The following is a 12,844-nucleotide window of genomic DNA, read 5'->3' on the forward strand; positions in this document are numbered from 1 at the left end:
GGTCACTCTCACTGTGTCCGTGGTGTCCGTGGTCACTCTCCCACTGTGTCCGTGGTGTCCGTGGTCACTCTCCCACTGTGTCCGTGGTGTCCGTGGTCACTCTCCCACTGTGTCCGTGGTGTCCGTGGTCACTCTCCCACTGTGTCCGTGGTGTCCGTGGTCACTCTCCCACTGTGTCCGTGGTGTCCGTGGTCACTCTCCCACTGTGTCCGTGGTGTCCGTGGTCACTCTCCCACTGTGTCCGTGGTGTCCATGGTCACTCTCCCACTGTGTCCGTGGCGTCCATGGTCACTCACCCGCCATGTTTGTGGTGTCCGTGATCACTCTCACTGTGTCCGTGGTGTCCGTGGTCACTCTCCCGCTGTGTCTGTGGTGTCCATGGTCACTCTCCCGCCGTGTCCGTGGTGTCTGTGGTCACTCTTCTGCTGTGTCTGCGGCGTCTGTGGTCACCATGTGCTCCCACACTCCATACTGTCTCTATCCTCCTTTCTCCAAGAGTCTGGTGGCCACGGGACCTTTTCTGCCTGGTTGTCCACTTTTCCTGTTGCATAAACGACTGCGATAATGTTCCTCATGGCCCCTTTGGAGGCATCCCTGGCCAGTCCTCGGGGCAGCCTGTGCTCTGGGGAGGGAGAACCGCTCCATCACAGAGGCCCTGGGCTGAGCCTGCAGAGGCAGCGGACCCTTCAGCCTGGACATCAGCCCCAGATTCCTGCGCCAGACATCTGTGGGAACTGTGGCAGAGGCGCGTTTCTTTCCTCCTCACCCCACACCGTTCATCTCCTTCATGGTTTTCGACCTCTTCACCCCTTTTCAGTGGCGTCCGGAGGCAAAGTCCGGCAGGGCTGGCATCCGGAGAGCGTGTTCACCAGCCGGGGGCAGGAGGACCTGGAATCCTGCTGCTTCCGTCAGCTCCCATGAGCCCCTCGCCTCCTGCTTACCCCTCAGATGTATACTTAATAAAAACAACGGTTTCTGTCTGCCATGGACCAAGGTGCAGCCTCCTTCACCCGCCAAGGCGCTGGGAGCCCACGCGGCCTCACCACACAGACGCGTTTGCGCTTTGCGCCAGTCATTTGCAAAGTGTGGTTGCCCTGAGCAACCTGGAACAGCCTCCTGTCCATTGCACAGGACACGATGCAGCTGGGCTCGCACCCCCCGCCCCCCCGTTCCACTGGTGACAGTTCTAGGTGCTGCCCCCGCCTGGCTGCCTAGCTGCGGCTCTCAGGGCTGGTCCCTTTCCCGTCCTCACTCACGCTCTCCTGGGACCACATGGCCCCGGGAGCTGCTTCCATCCTGGGACTTGTGGAGACACTAGGCTCTGTGAGCACCGTGAGTCCCGCTGTGTGGGGGCCATGGGCCGGTTCCTACAGAAGTGCCAGCAAACGCGCCCGCCCCGTCTGCCACAAGCCCAGCTGTGTTTCAGGGTTCAGTCCCAGCTCTGCCCCGACAGACAGGCCCCATTTGCTTGGTGGGCGCATGGTGGGGTCTGGGTGGGAATGTTGGTCATGGGCCTGGGCTGCGTCAACCTCAGGCGGCTCCTCCGGCCCAGGTGAAGGCACCCAGTCCCCCCACTGCTCACCCCATCTCTGCTCTGCACCCCTGGCCCCCAGCCCCCCGACTGCTCACCCCATCTCTGCTCTGCACCCTTGGCCCCCAGCCCCCCGACTGCTCACCTCTCCCCTGGTGCTCAGGGCAGCAGTGGGGGCTGCAGGGGCTCCACCTCATCCCGAGGTGGCCCTCCCGATGCCCAATCCTGTGCACACCTCCCTCGAAGCCCTAACTGCACAAGAAGGGTCCTGGTCCTGAGCGCCATAGGAAAAGCTCTGCTGGTCATTGTTAAAGACTCCTCCCGCCAGCCGGCCGCGAGGCGCCGGGCACGTAGCACCTGTGGAGGCCGCACCTGCCAAACAACCACTCAGACGCAGCCCTTGAATGTTTGCTTCTGGCTTTCAATGGCTTCTCTTTGTAGAAGAAGCATATTATCAACTCTTGAAAATACATTTCTAAGGAAACAAGTGTAGCCGTTGGTATTAAAAATGTATCACATTCTTCAAAAGTGAAGCTGCTGTGTGGGGAGGTCCGGAATAGCTCAGAAGGGAACACTCTGGATGCATTGAAATTCAGCTCCAGAGTCGTTTCAAGTGGGGCTGTCCTCAGCTTCCTTAGAAGATTGTGGACTTGGGTGGCGTGAGGAAATGAAGTTTGAAGAAACAGCAGCACCCTCGCTTACTGAAGCCGCGGCTCCCGCACCTGACCCTGGGCAATAAATTTCCTCAGGGGCTGCGTCAGTGACCCCGAGCGCATCAAGTTCACACTGCAGGACCCTTTCCGCCAAAACGGGCCTGTTCGGGGCCCGCAACCAGGCAGGTCCCCGAAATTTGCCATGTGTTGGCAGGAAGTTGGTAGGGTCTGGCTGGTCTGCTTAACTTCTCACAAACAGATGTTCGACTTGATCCCTCACTTCCACAGAAGCAGCAGCTCCGCAAGGCCTCTTCACAAGCCGATGGAACACCCTCTCGGTCCCGACAACACGGCCATGGCAGCCATGCCGAGGGCGCAGTGGTGGCGGGAGCCCGCAGCCGGGGCACGCCCTCCATGCACCGGCCTCTGACCCACTCAACCTCTGAAGCGAGTTGCCCGCTAAGCCCAGTCCAGCATCGACCCAAAGACAGTCCAAGGCGAAGGGAAGCAGCCCAGCACCATGCGGGCAGGACAGGTGGGCCGTGCCCGAAAGGAATGCCTTGGGGAAGCCCCTACCCGCCTGGGCACAGGGCAGGGCAGGGACACTCCCGGGCGGCACCCCAGCTCTGTACAGTGCCTCCCTCACCGTGGGCGCCCTGTGCCTCCCACAAGGCCACACACACCTCCAGCCAGGTCTGTCTTGTCTATCACTCCATCTCGAGTGTCCCAGCTCAGAGGAACTTAACAAAGAATTACTGTGAGAAGGATGAGGAAGGACCTCATGAATTCTGTCTTCTGGATGGAGAGAGAAAGTTATAACTCATCCAGTTCCCACCGTGACGCGAATGCCAGGAGGGGCCAGCAGATGCCTGCATCCAATCTCATCCTCACCCGTTGCCCACAGACTCTGCCACATCCACACGCTCCGCAGCCAGGTGCGTGGTTTTAGAAACCAGCTCAGATGCCACCAACGCGGCCGTGGGCCTTTCTGACCCTAATTTCAGTGTCTCTGAGATCAGGCCGTCAGGTCCCCTTGGAACCTCCGGCTCAGACACGCTGCACCCTCCTTTTCCAGTGAGCACACGCAGCATGTGTCTAACGATGTCTGCGGCCAACACTTAGTGGCACCGCCCAAGTTCTCTTCTAAACCCCCGCAAACGGCGTGTCCCAGATGTGGGACCGGGGCTGAGGGGGGCCTGTCCCAGATGTGGGACCGGGGCTGAGGGAGCCTCATACTTGCTTGTGTTCCCTGGAGAAGCGGAGTGGCCATGTGATTGTCACTGCAGGGGTCTCACTCTGAGAACCAGACCAGTTTCTTGCCTGGATTGCACCCCTACCCGTCGGGTCCAATGCCTTCCTCAGCTCTGACGTCACGAGACCACTGCTGGGTGGCCGTGTGTTACGACGGGAAGACTGAGTGTTTGATAACATGGCCGTAAGAGTCCTGTAGATGGAGGAGGGGTCGGGGGCGTCACTGGACACCTGTGTTACACTCAGGAGGCGCGGCGCAGGGGCCGGCGCTCGGGGTGGCGCGTGCTCTTCCACAGCTCACCCTTCCCTGCAGGCACGTGGGCGCCTGGCCCAGCAGGGACCGGCCTCGGCTAACTCACTGTCACCAGTCCTGGTCCCAGAGCAGAGCTCCCCCACTCCCGGGACCCGGTGCCCACCTGCTGCGCAGGACACCCGGCACCCCCAGGGGCAGGCGGCGCTGAGCTCCTGGCTGAGGCCTGGGTATGGCACTCACTCGCGGGGCATTGACCTCAAGGCTCATGCAGCCATGGGAGTGCCAGGAAGAGGGCTTCATTGTGGGTGGTGTGCCCACCTAAGCCAGTCCCAGGCAGGGGAGGAGAAGGCAGGCGGGCGTGGGGAGTGCCCTTGCTGTCCTCAGCCAGGCCACCCTGAGGTGGCGGGAGGTCCCTCTGGGGCCGGGAGGGGTGTCAGGGCTGTGCTCCTGCCGCTCGCTGGCTCAGTGTTCTTTCGGTGTCTTTGTCTCCACCCCACTGTCGCTGGCTCTGGGGGTCACAGGGTCAGGGCCAGTGCTGGTTAGGGTCACTGGAGTGGCTCTTCAGCGTCACAGCAAACCCTCCCAACAGACAGAGCCGGCCTGTCTCAGCCCCCGCCTGGCCCCGCACCGGCAGCTCCGGACAGCGCCAGGGCAGTGCCGCGCTCCTGGCGGGCAGAGGCCAGCAGCCTGCCCGGGCACTCGGGGTCTCCCCAGCCCCTGGTCCCCCGAGGGCCACTCAGCCATCAGCACTGCCTGGTGGCGCGTCAAGGGGGCCTGGAGGACACGGCCTGCGGCCCACCTGGGGCCTGGGGTTCTCAGAATGGGAACCGGCTGGGGAGGCCAGCATCTGTGGTGATGGGACCCCTGCTCTGGGCAGCACTGAGGGTGAGGACAGACCACTGTCGGGGCACTGCCCGGGAGCTGGGTAGAGGGCGCTGGTCTCCTCAAGCTCCCCCAAGAGCAGGGGACCCGGACAGGGACTGGCATCTCCCAACTCCAAGTTTGGGGCCTCAATAGCAAAGGAAGACTTTGGGAGACGCAGACTGTGGGGCACAAGGGGCATCAGTAGCTCAGCTCTGGTGGGAGGGGGATGAGCAGCAAGGACTGGAGTGGGGCATCAGGAGCAGTCCTGGCAGGTAGCAGCCCTGCAGGGGGTGGGGCCCAGAGGTGGGAGGGGTGGGTGCAGGGGGTGGGGCCCAGAGGTGGGAGGGGTGGGTGCAGGGGGTGGGGCCCAGAGGTGGGAGGGGTTGGGTGCAGGGGGTGGGGCCCAGAGGTGGGAGGGGTTGGGTGCAGGGGGTGGGGCCCAGAGGTGGGAGGGGTTGGGTGCAGGGGGTGGGGCCCAGAGGTGGGAGGGGTGGGTGCAGGGGGTGGGGCCCAGAGGTGGGAGGGGTGGGTGCAGGGGGTGGGGCCCAGAGGTGGGAGGGGTGGGTGCAGGGTGTGGACCGGATCCCAAGCTGTGTTTTGCCAGTGGGGCGGGGCGGGGGGGGGGATAGGGAGGTGCCTGTTCAGGATGGCTTTGCTGGAAGACTCGGTGCCGGTGGAGATGTGGCTGGGCCCCCAATGTGCCAAGTGTGTGTGGTTCACGGACCTGTGGAAAGCCCCACCTCGAGTCCATCCGCCTCCATCATCCAGACACCGGAGGGCGGGCGAGGGCTGATGCAGGCGAACAGGGTGACCCGCATTCCCGCCAGGACCACGCCTGCAGCCGGTCAGATCGCATGGTGCACTTGCTCCAGTAGAAACAGACAGGACCGCCTCCCACAGGTGGAAGACAGGGTGGGAGGTGGGCGTGAGCCTGAGCCGCTGCCCTGAACACACTCAGAGGTCCCCTCCCAGGGTCCCGCTGGGGCTGCACACCGGCCTGTCCTCGGGACACATGGCCACTACCGAGCCCAGCTCCGCGCCGGGTGCCTCGGGACACTTGGCATCAGCGGGCTTGCCTAGGCCTCGGGGCATGTGCCCTGCATAGCGGCTGGCGCCTGACACCAAACCCTAACTTATTGGCTGAGGTCACTAGGACGTGGCTGCCAGCCACGCGTGTGGCCCTGCCCCGAGGACCCAAGTTCTCCAGACGCCAGGCCTGCCCAGGAGCACTGTGCCAACCAGCACAGAGGATATATGGCAGATTTAAACACAGAGCAGATGGTAAAACCCACACCCATTTCTAAGATAAAAGATGGGACCCAGCCCGGCCGGCATGGCTCCATGGTTGAGCATTGACCTATGAACAAGGTCACGGTTCGATTCCCGGTCAGGGCACATTCCCGGGTTGGGGGCTCGGTTCCCAGTGTGGGGCATATAGGAGGCAGCCGATCCATGATTCTCTCTCATCATTGTTTCTATCTCTCTCCTCCTCTCCCTTCCTCTCTGAAATCAATAAAAACATAAAAAGTAAAAAAAATAAAAGATGGGACTTCAAAGACACCTATCTTCTGCTGGGCCTTGGAGCCGAGTCCTGGCCTCTCATTGTTCTGCCCAGGTAGGGCTGGTGTCTCCTATGGGGTTCCTCGAGCCCCAGGCCTTCTAGAACTTGGGCCGTCCAGCTGCAGGGGTCGGCAGGTTTCCCCAGCACCTCCCATTGGGGTTGCTGAGGCAAATGTGTGCCCCTGCCAGGCCCTCCCAGGCCCGGGTCTCCGGTCACATCTTAAATATTAACGTAGCCCTGCCGCCCCGCCCCTCACCTGATAAAGGAGTCCTAGCCCCTTAAAAGCCGAGGGTGTGTGTCGGAGGCGTGGCCCCTGCATCTGATTTTCCTCTGTCCATTTAAATTCTTTGCATGTTTCAAAATCGTGTTTCTTTCTCCCCACCTTCCTGAATTTCACTCTCACTTAATTTACAAGGAAATGTGCTTTGAGCTTGTAACTAGGACGCGGGAGAGTAAGCCCCTGCCACTCTCGTAAACTGCCATCCCTTCCTTCGCTTTAAACCTTGAATTGCTGACGAACATATATTTTTTCTTTGCTTCCTAAAGAAACAGCAATATCTAAAAAAGACATCCAAATGCCTAATATAAAAAGTGCTGTCAGGGAAGGGAATTAACAATTATTATTCTTCTCAAAGAAAAGATATTCCTTAATTCTTCCAGGATTTGCAGTTTTCTGGGGTTAGTGGAAAGCAGGCCTGAGAGGGCAGGTGTGTGTATCCGCGGGGTCCTGTTGTGTTTGTATGGTTTTCAAGAGCTGAAAAGAACCTTCTGTGTGGTTAGCATCCCCCACCCCTCAACTGTGAGGATTCAGCTGGCAGGACCTTCTGGTCAGCAGTAACCACGGGGAGCTTGGTGGGTTGGCAATCGTCCCCATATGCCAAGTTGTAGGTTCGATCTCCGGGCAGGGCACATACAAGAATCAACCAATGAATGCAGCAGTAAGTGGAACAACTTGATGTTTCTCCACCGCCTCCCCCCCCCCCCCCCGCCGCCCCACTTCCCATCCTCTCTCTCCCTAAAATTAATAAAAAAAATAGTAACCACAAAATGAGTCCTCCCCTGGACAGTGGGGAGAAAAGGAGACCTGGGCTGGGGGGCGGGCAAAGGAGATGGCCCCTGTCCATTTAAATTCTTTGTATGTTTCAAAATTGTCCCAGGCACCCGACTGAGCAGCAGGAAACACTACTCAGGAGTCAAAGGTCACGCTGGCTCCCACCAAGTCCTCTGGATGTGGAGGGAGCCCCGGAAGTGGAAGTGGGCAATGTTCTGTGCGTCTGCCCGGCACCCTTCTGCCCGGATGCTGAGGACACCCTGTCCTCAAACTCCCTGGCAGCCCCTCCCCCCGAGTCTCGAAGGCTCCCTTCTCAGGAGCAAGGCTGCCTGCGGGCTCTCAGCCCGGGCAGGAAGGGGCTGTGCTCCTGGACTGGAGGCAGGCAGCTAAAAGCCGAGCCTCTGCCCCAGAGGCCCAGCCCCCTCAGGCAGACAGGCTGCCAACTCACGGCTCCCCAGATGTAAAGGTCCCGACGAAAAATCGCGCAGTTCTCCTGGAGACAGGGAAGCGCCGGGCCACAATGATGGCCTTGATTCCGATTCGCCAGGGGCTCAAAGTGGAGAGGCCGAGGCACGAACACCCAAGGACAGAGCTCGCGCCAGCCCGGCTCTGGTCCTTCTGGGAGGGGCGCCCACCTGCACCCGTCACCGGTCAGACCTGCACGTGCACAACGTCCCGTGAGCGCACTGTGCAGCGCAGGCTTCCGATCTGATACTTTTTAAGTTCTTTTAGAAAAACCCTCTTTCTTCAATGAGGTATTGGTTAAACTCTAAAGGAACGAGATACAGGAGGAGAAAAATCAAAATCTAGCTCCACAGAGTGTCTCCACAGGGCGTGCCGGGGATCTGGCACTCCACGCGGTGCCTCCTCCTCCTCAGAGCTTTTCTGAGCGGCCCCTGTTGGCCCATCGGTGTTGGAGGGCCTGGGCCAGGTGGGGACACACCTGGAAAGCTACCTGGTGATGGCGCTTAGGAACAGACGCTGAGTTCCCGATGCTGAGTGATGTGATGGGTGCTGATGGGACGAGACCTGGGGGAGGCAACCTGGTAGATCAGGAGTGACAGGAGAAAGCCCACCTGGGGAAGATCTAACACAGTGGTTGGCAAACTCATTAGTCAACAGAGCCAAATATCAACAGTACGATTGAAATTTCTTTTGAGAGCCAAATTTTTAAAACTTAAACTTCTTCTAACGCCACTTCTTCAAAATAGACTCGCCCAAGCCGTGGTATTTTGTGGAAGCGCCACACTCAAGGGGCCAAAGGGCCACATGTGGCTCGCAAGCCACAGTTTGCTGACCACGGATCTAGCAGAAACAAAAAAAAACAAGTTGGTGCTAGCCATGGCAGAGCTGAGAGCAGCAGTGAGGTGGGCCTGAGCAGCGGCGAGCTGGGCCTGAGCAGCGGGCAAGGTGGGCACTGGGCCCTTTGCACTGTGGCCGTGGCCGATGCAAAGCCCGGAGGAGTGCAGGCTGTGAGCCTAGGGAGGATCAAGCAGAAGGGACCCACGTGGGGCTCCTTGGAGCCCGAGGGAGAGCCTGGACGCCAGGCAGCCCAGGGCCAAGCCCCCCAGAGCGTTCGGAGAATGGAGGGTCAGCCCTTGACCCATGGGCTACACAGCCTCCAGCCGCTTCTGTCCACACATGTGGCCTCCAGCTGGGCCCTTCTCTCGGCACCACCAGCAGGGCCCTACCTCTGCTCCTGGTTGTCCACCTGGGTTGGTGGGCCAGTGTCCCCGCCAACAGGACACTACCCTCTTGACCTCAAGGTCACCCCCACGGCTCCAGTGCCAGCTCCACTGCCAGGACTCTGCGGGCTCGTGGGGGCAGGCCAGCTGCAGGGAGGAAGTGCTCCTGCGCTGACCCCCGCCACCACCCCCCCGCCCGCCGCATCCCTGCGGAGCTCACTGACAGGCTATGCCCCTTGTCCCACTTCCCCAGCCGCTGGCACCCGAGCTCGGATGGAAGGACAGACCCCAGTCCCCTCACTGGGCTCATCTGTGGGCAGCATGGCTCTGTCCCCTCCCAGCGCCCACCTGCCGGCCCTGTGAGAGGCCACTGCAGGGCCGAGGGCAGAAACTTCGAGCGCCTGGATTGGAGTCCCCAGATTACAGGTGTGGCGTGTCCTCACAGCCAGAAGGCAGGTGGCATCCTCACCCTCTCTGTCCAGGGGCTGCTGGGGGCTGAGCAGGGGCTGCTGGGGGCTGACAGGGGCTGAGCAGGGGTTGCTAGGGGCTGAGCAGGGGCTGATGGGGCTGAGGAGGGGCTGCTGGGGGCTGACAGGGGCTGAGCAGGGGTTGCCGGGGGCTGAGCAGAAGCTGACGGGGCTGAGCAGGGGCTAACAGCCGTGGGCAAACTACGGCCCACGGGCCGGATCCGGCTGTTCTATCCAGTTCTCGTGCTCTCCCCTCCACTCCTTTACTTTGAATTTATATTAGTTCACACAAACACTCCATCCATGCTTTTGTTCCGGCCCTCCGGTCCAGTTTAAGAACCCATTGTGGCCCTCGAGTCAAAAAGTTTGCCCACCCCTGGAACAGGTGCAGTTGGGAGAGCTGGTTTGTAGCCCCACCAGCCACGTGGCCTGTGAGGTGAAGGGCCAGACTCCTGGATTACATCCTGGCAGAACTTGGGGTGCCTCACATTTGGGGCAGGAACCTGCAGGAATGGGGAGTCCCAAGCTGCATGGTCCTTGTTTGGACTACACTGGGGACATAGAGGAAAAGGATATGGGGTGCACCCCAGCTGAGGAGACAGGGTGAGGCTTTCTGCTCCGTGGGCACCTTCTCCAGGTGGCCTGGAGACCTGGGCACAAGTGCCAGGAAGCTGCACCCCCCACAGCCCCCTGCACCCCGTGGGGCTCCTCGCCCTCAGGGACAGGAGGGCAAGTTTGTCATCTCAGAACCTCTGCACACCCGCAGGCAGGAAGTTGGTCCTGAGCATGGGGCTGTGATTACAGGGGTGTCTCCTCAGCATCGCTAGGGGGCGTGTGCAGAGGAGGCGGCCACCCACCCGAGGACTGAAAGGAGCAGACATCCTCAGACCTGGAGAGGGCACCTGCGTGTGTGCACCTGTGTGTGTGTGTGCACGTGTGGGCCTGTCTGTGTGTTTGTGTGTGTGCACATATACTAGTATATTGCAGGTGTGTGCATGCTCTTCCGTGTGCTGTGCGCACACACGTGGGTGAGTCACCGCTAGCGACTGTGCAGTCAGACAGACTGGGCTGCTCTGGCCCCGACGCAGACGAGAAAGCGGGCGGTGGAGGCATGTGGTCCAAGGGCACAGGGGCGGCCATGCCGGGTCTCCCGAGGTGAGAAGTCACAGGCTTGTCCGGCATCTCACACTCTGAACGGCAGGCACACTCTTCAAAGCAAAGCAGGAGACAGACCTGGGGCCACAGAAAATCCCCAGACCCTCCCCTTTGCCACGTGGATGGCGTGGTTCCCTCTGGTGCGTCCGTCCTGTGCTGTCCAGCACAAGCCCACACCAGCAGGCCTGCCCCCTCCGGGTCGCACATGTCCCACCTCTCGGGATTGGAAGCCAGGCAGCTCTGAAGGAGCGGGAAGGTGTCGGGGATGGCTCTGAAGATGAACCTACAGAGGGTTCCAGGGAAGAGGAACAAGTGGGGCCCAGAAAGGAGCAGGAGGATAGAGAACTTTACAGAGAGTCAGTGCCCAGCTCGGTCCTGCACAGCCCTCAGCCACCCAGTCAGTGGTCACACGTTAGGATGGCATGATTGCTAGAAGGAAGCTCCCTGCCCCACAGCCCCCCACATTCCCCCACAGACCTCCACAGCCCCTCACAGACCCCCACAGCCCCTCACAGCCCCCCTACAGCCGCTCACAGCCCCTTACAGCCCCCAACAACCCCTCACAGCCCCCATAGCCCCCCACAACCCCCTCACAGCCCCCACAGTCCCCTACAGTCTCCCACAGTGCCACACAGCCCCCTACAGTCTCCCACAGCCCCCCACAGTCCCCCACAGCCACACAGCCCCCCACAACCCCTACAGCCCCTCACAGCCCCTCAAAGCCCCCCACATCCCCCACAGACCATCACAGCCCCTAAAAGCCCCCTACAGTCTCCCACAGCCCCTCACAGCCCCCCACAGCCCACCACAGCCCCCACAGCCCCTCATAGCCCCCACAGCCCCCACAGCCCCTCACAGCCCACCACAGCCCCCATAGCCCCCACAGCCCCCATAGCCCCCACAGCCCCTCACAGCCCCCATAGCCCGCACAGCCCCACACAGCCCCCATAGCCCCCACAGCCCCTCACAGCCCCCATAGCCCCACAGCCCCTCACAGCCCCCCACAGCCTCACACAGCCCCTCAAAAGCCCCACTCAGCCCCCAACACCCCAACAAAGTTGCACAGCACAGCGTCCAGCAGGGGAGCTGCCCAGCCCAAGCCCCGAGCCCTGGTTCTCACCCTCGGGGGATGGAGCGGGAGGAAGAAGGGCAGAGGCAGAACCCGCTGGCTCTCATGAATCACTCCATCTGGGATCAGGGTCTGGGAGGGATAGTTTGGGGTCCCTCTCCCAGAAGTGAGGAAGGCCATGGAACACCCATCCGTTCCGGGGAGCCCACGTTGGGTGAGACCTGCGAAGACCCAAGAGCTTTTAGAGTGTGGTCAGAGCAAGAAAAAGACAGGCGCCGGTAACCTTATTTCTCTGCCAGGAAACAAGGGCAGAGCAGAGGGGCCAGAGGTCACAGACGCTGCGACAGGTGGAGGCGCCAGAGGGAGCACCCGCCTCTCCCGGCTTGGGATCTTCAGGGGGCGGGGGGCGGGGGTCCCTCCAGGGACCAGGCAAACTCCCCATGGTCATTTAGATGCTGTGGAGAGTGTGCCCAGAGCCACGGAGGCAGGTGAGTTTCGCTTCACGGAGGAGCGGGCGCTAGGCGAGGCCAGCCCACATCGTCACGCTCCTTCCTGAGTTCAGGCTATGAGACGACTTCCTAGGGTGCTGGGTATTTTGAAGACATTTACAAGGTCTTTTTTATATTCTTGAGGGAAACAGAACTGTGGGTACAAATTAAGTTGCCTTAGAGCTGGTTGAACAGCCAGTGTCCAAATCCACAGCTGAACGTCACTCATCGGGCCGGTTCTGTGAGCTCGTCCCAGGTCGGGCCTGCCAGCCGTCTCATGGCGGATGCAGTGGGGCCGTTTGCCGCGCGTGCCCAGCAATCAGGGAGTCCTTGGGAGAAGAAAGGCACAGACACTGCCCAGGATGCTATGCCCTGTGACAGTGCTGTCCTGGGTCGAGGAGGCTGCTCGTGTAACTCAGGGGAAACTGGTGGCACGTGGCCATCCCCTTTCCACCCCCCTCCCCCCCCCCACCCCCCCCACCCCGCTTCACACGACAGCCTGTCTCCCCGCCTGGGACGTGGTGTACCCTGCACTGTGCCGGCCACTCCTGCAGCCAGGCAAGCTGGGCCGGCCCTCAGCCCCGCCGCCCCTGCCCTCCTCCTGTGCTGATTACCTGCCCGTCTCCATCTCCGTCCCGGGTCAGGGAGTTCAGGAGGATGGGGCCCTCTGTCCCGTGGCCCTGCAGGCCGGCCCTACCTCCCGTTCTGTGTTGTTTCCTGCATTGGGTGCTCTCCCCCAGCAGGACCCTGCTGAGAGCCCCGAGAGCCAGGTCCTGGTCCCCACAGGTCCCACTCCTCCCCTCCTGGGTTGGCCAG

General features: G+C 61.2%; 1 protein-coding gene across 1 annotated transcript in view; it reads left to right on the top strand.

The window, feature by feature from the left end:
- The window catches only part of PTPRN2 (protein tyrosine phosphatase receptor type N2), a 458,587-nt gene that overhangs the window by 311,997 nt on the left and 133,746 nt on the right, over positions 1-12,844 (top strand). The window lies entirely within an intron of this gene.

This window comes from Plecotus auritus (assembly GCF_963455305.1).
Source record: "Plecotus auritus genome assembly, chromosome: 4".
Taxonomy (NCBI): Eukaryota; Metazoa; Chordata; class Mammalia; order Chiroptera; family Vespertilionidae; genus Plecotus; species Plecotus auritus.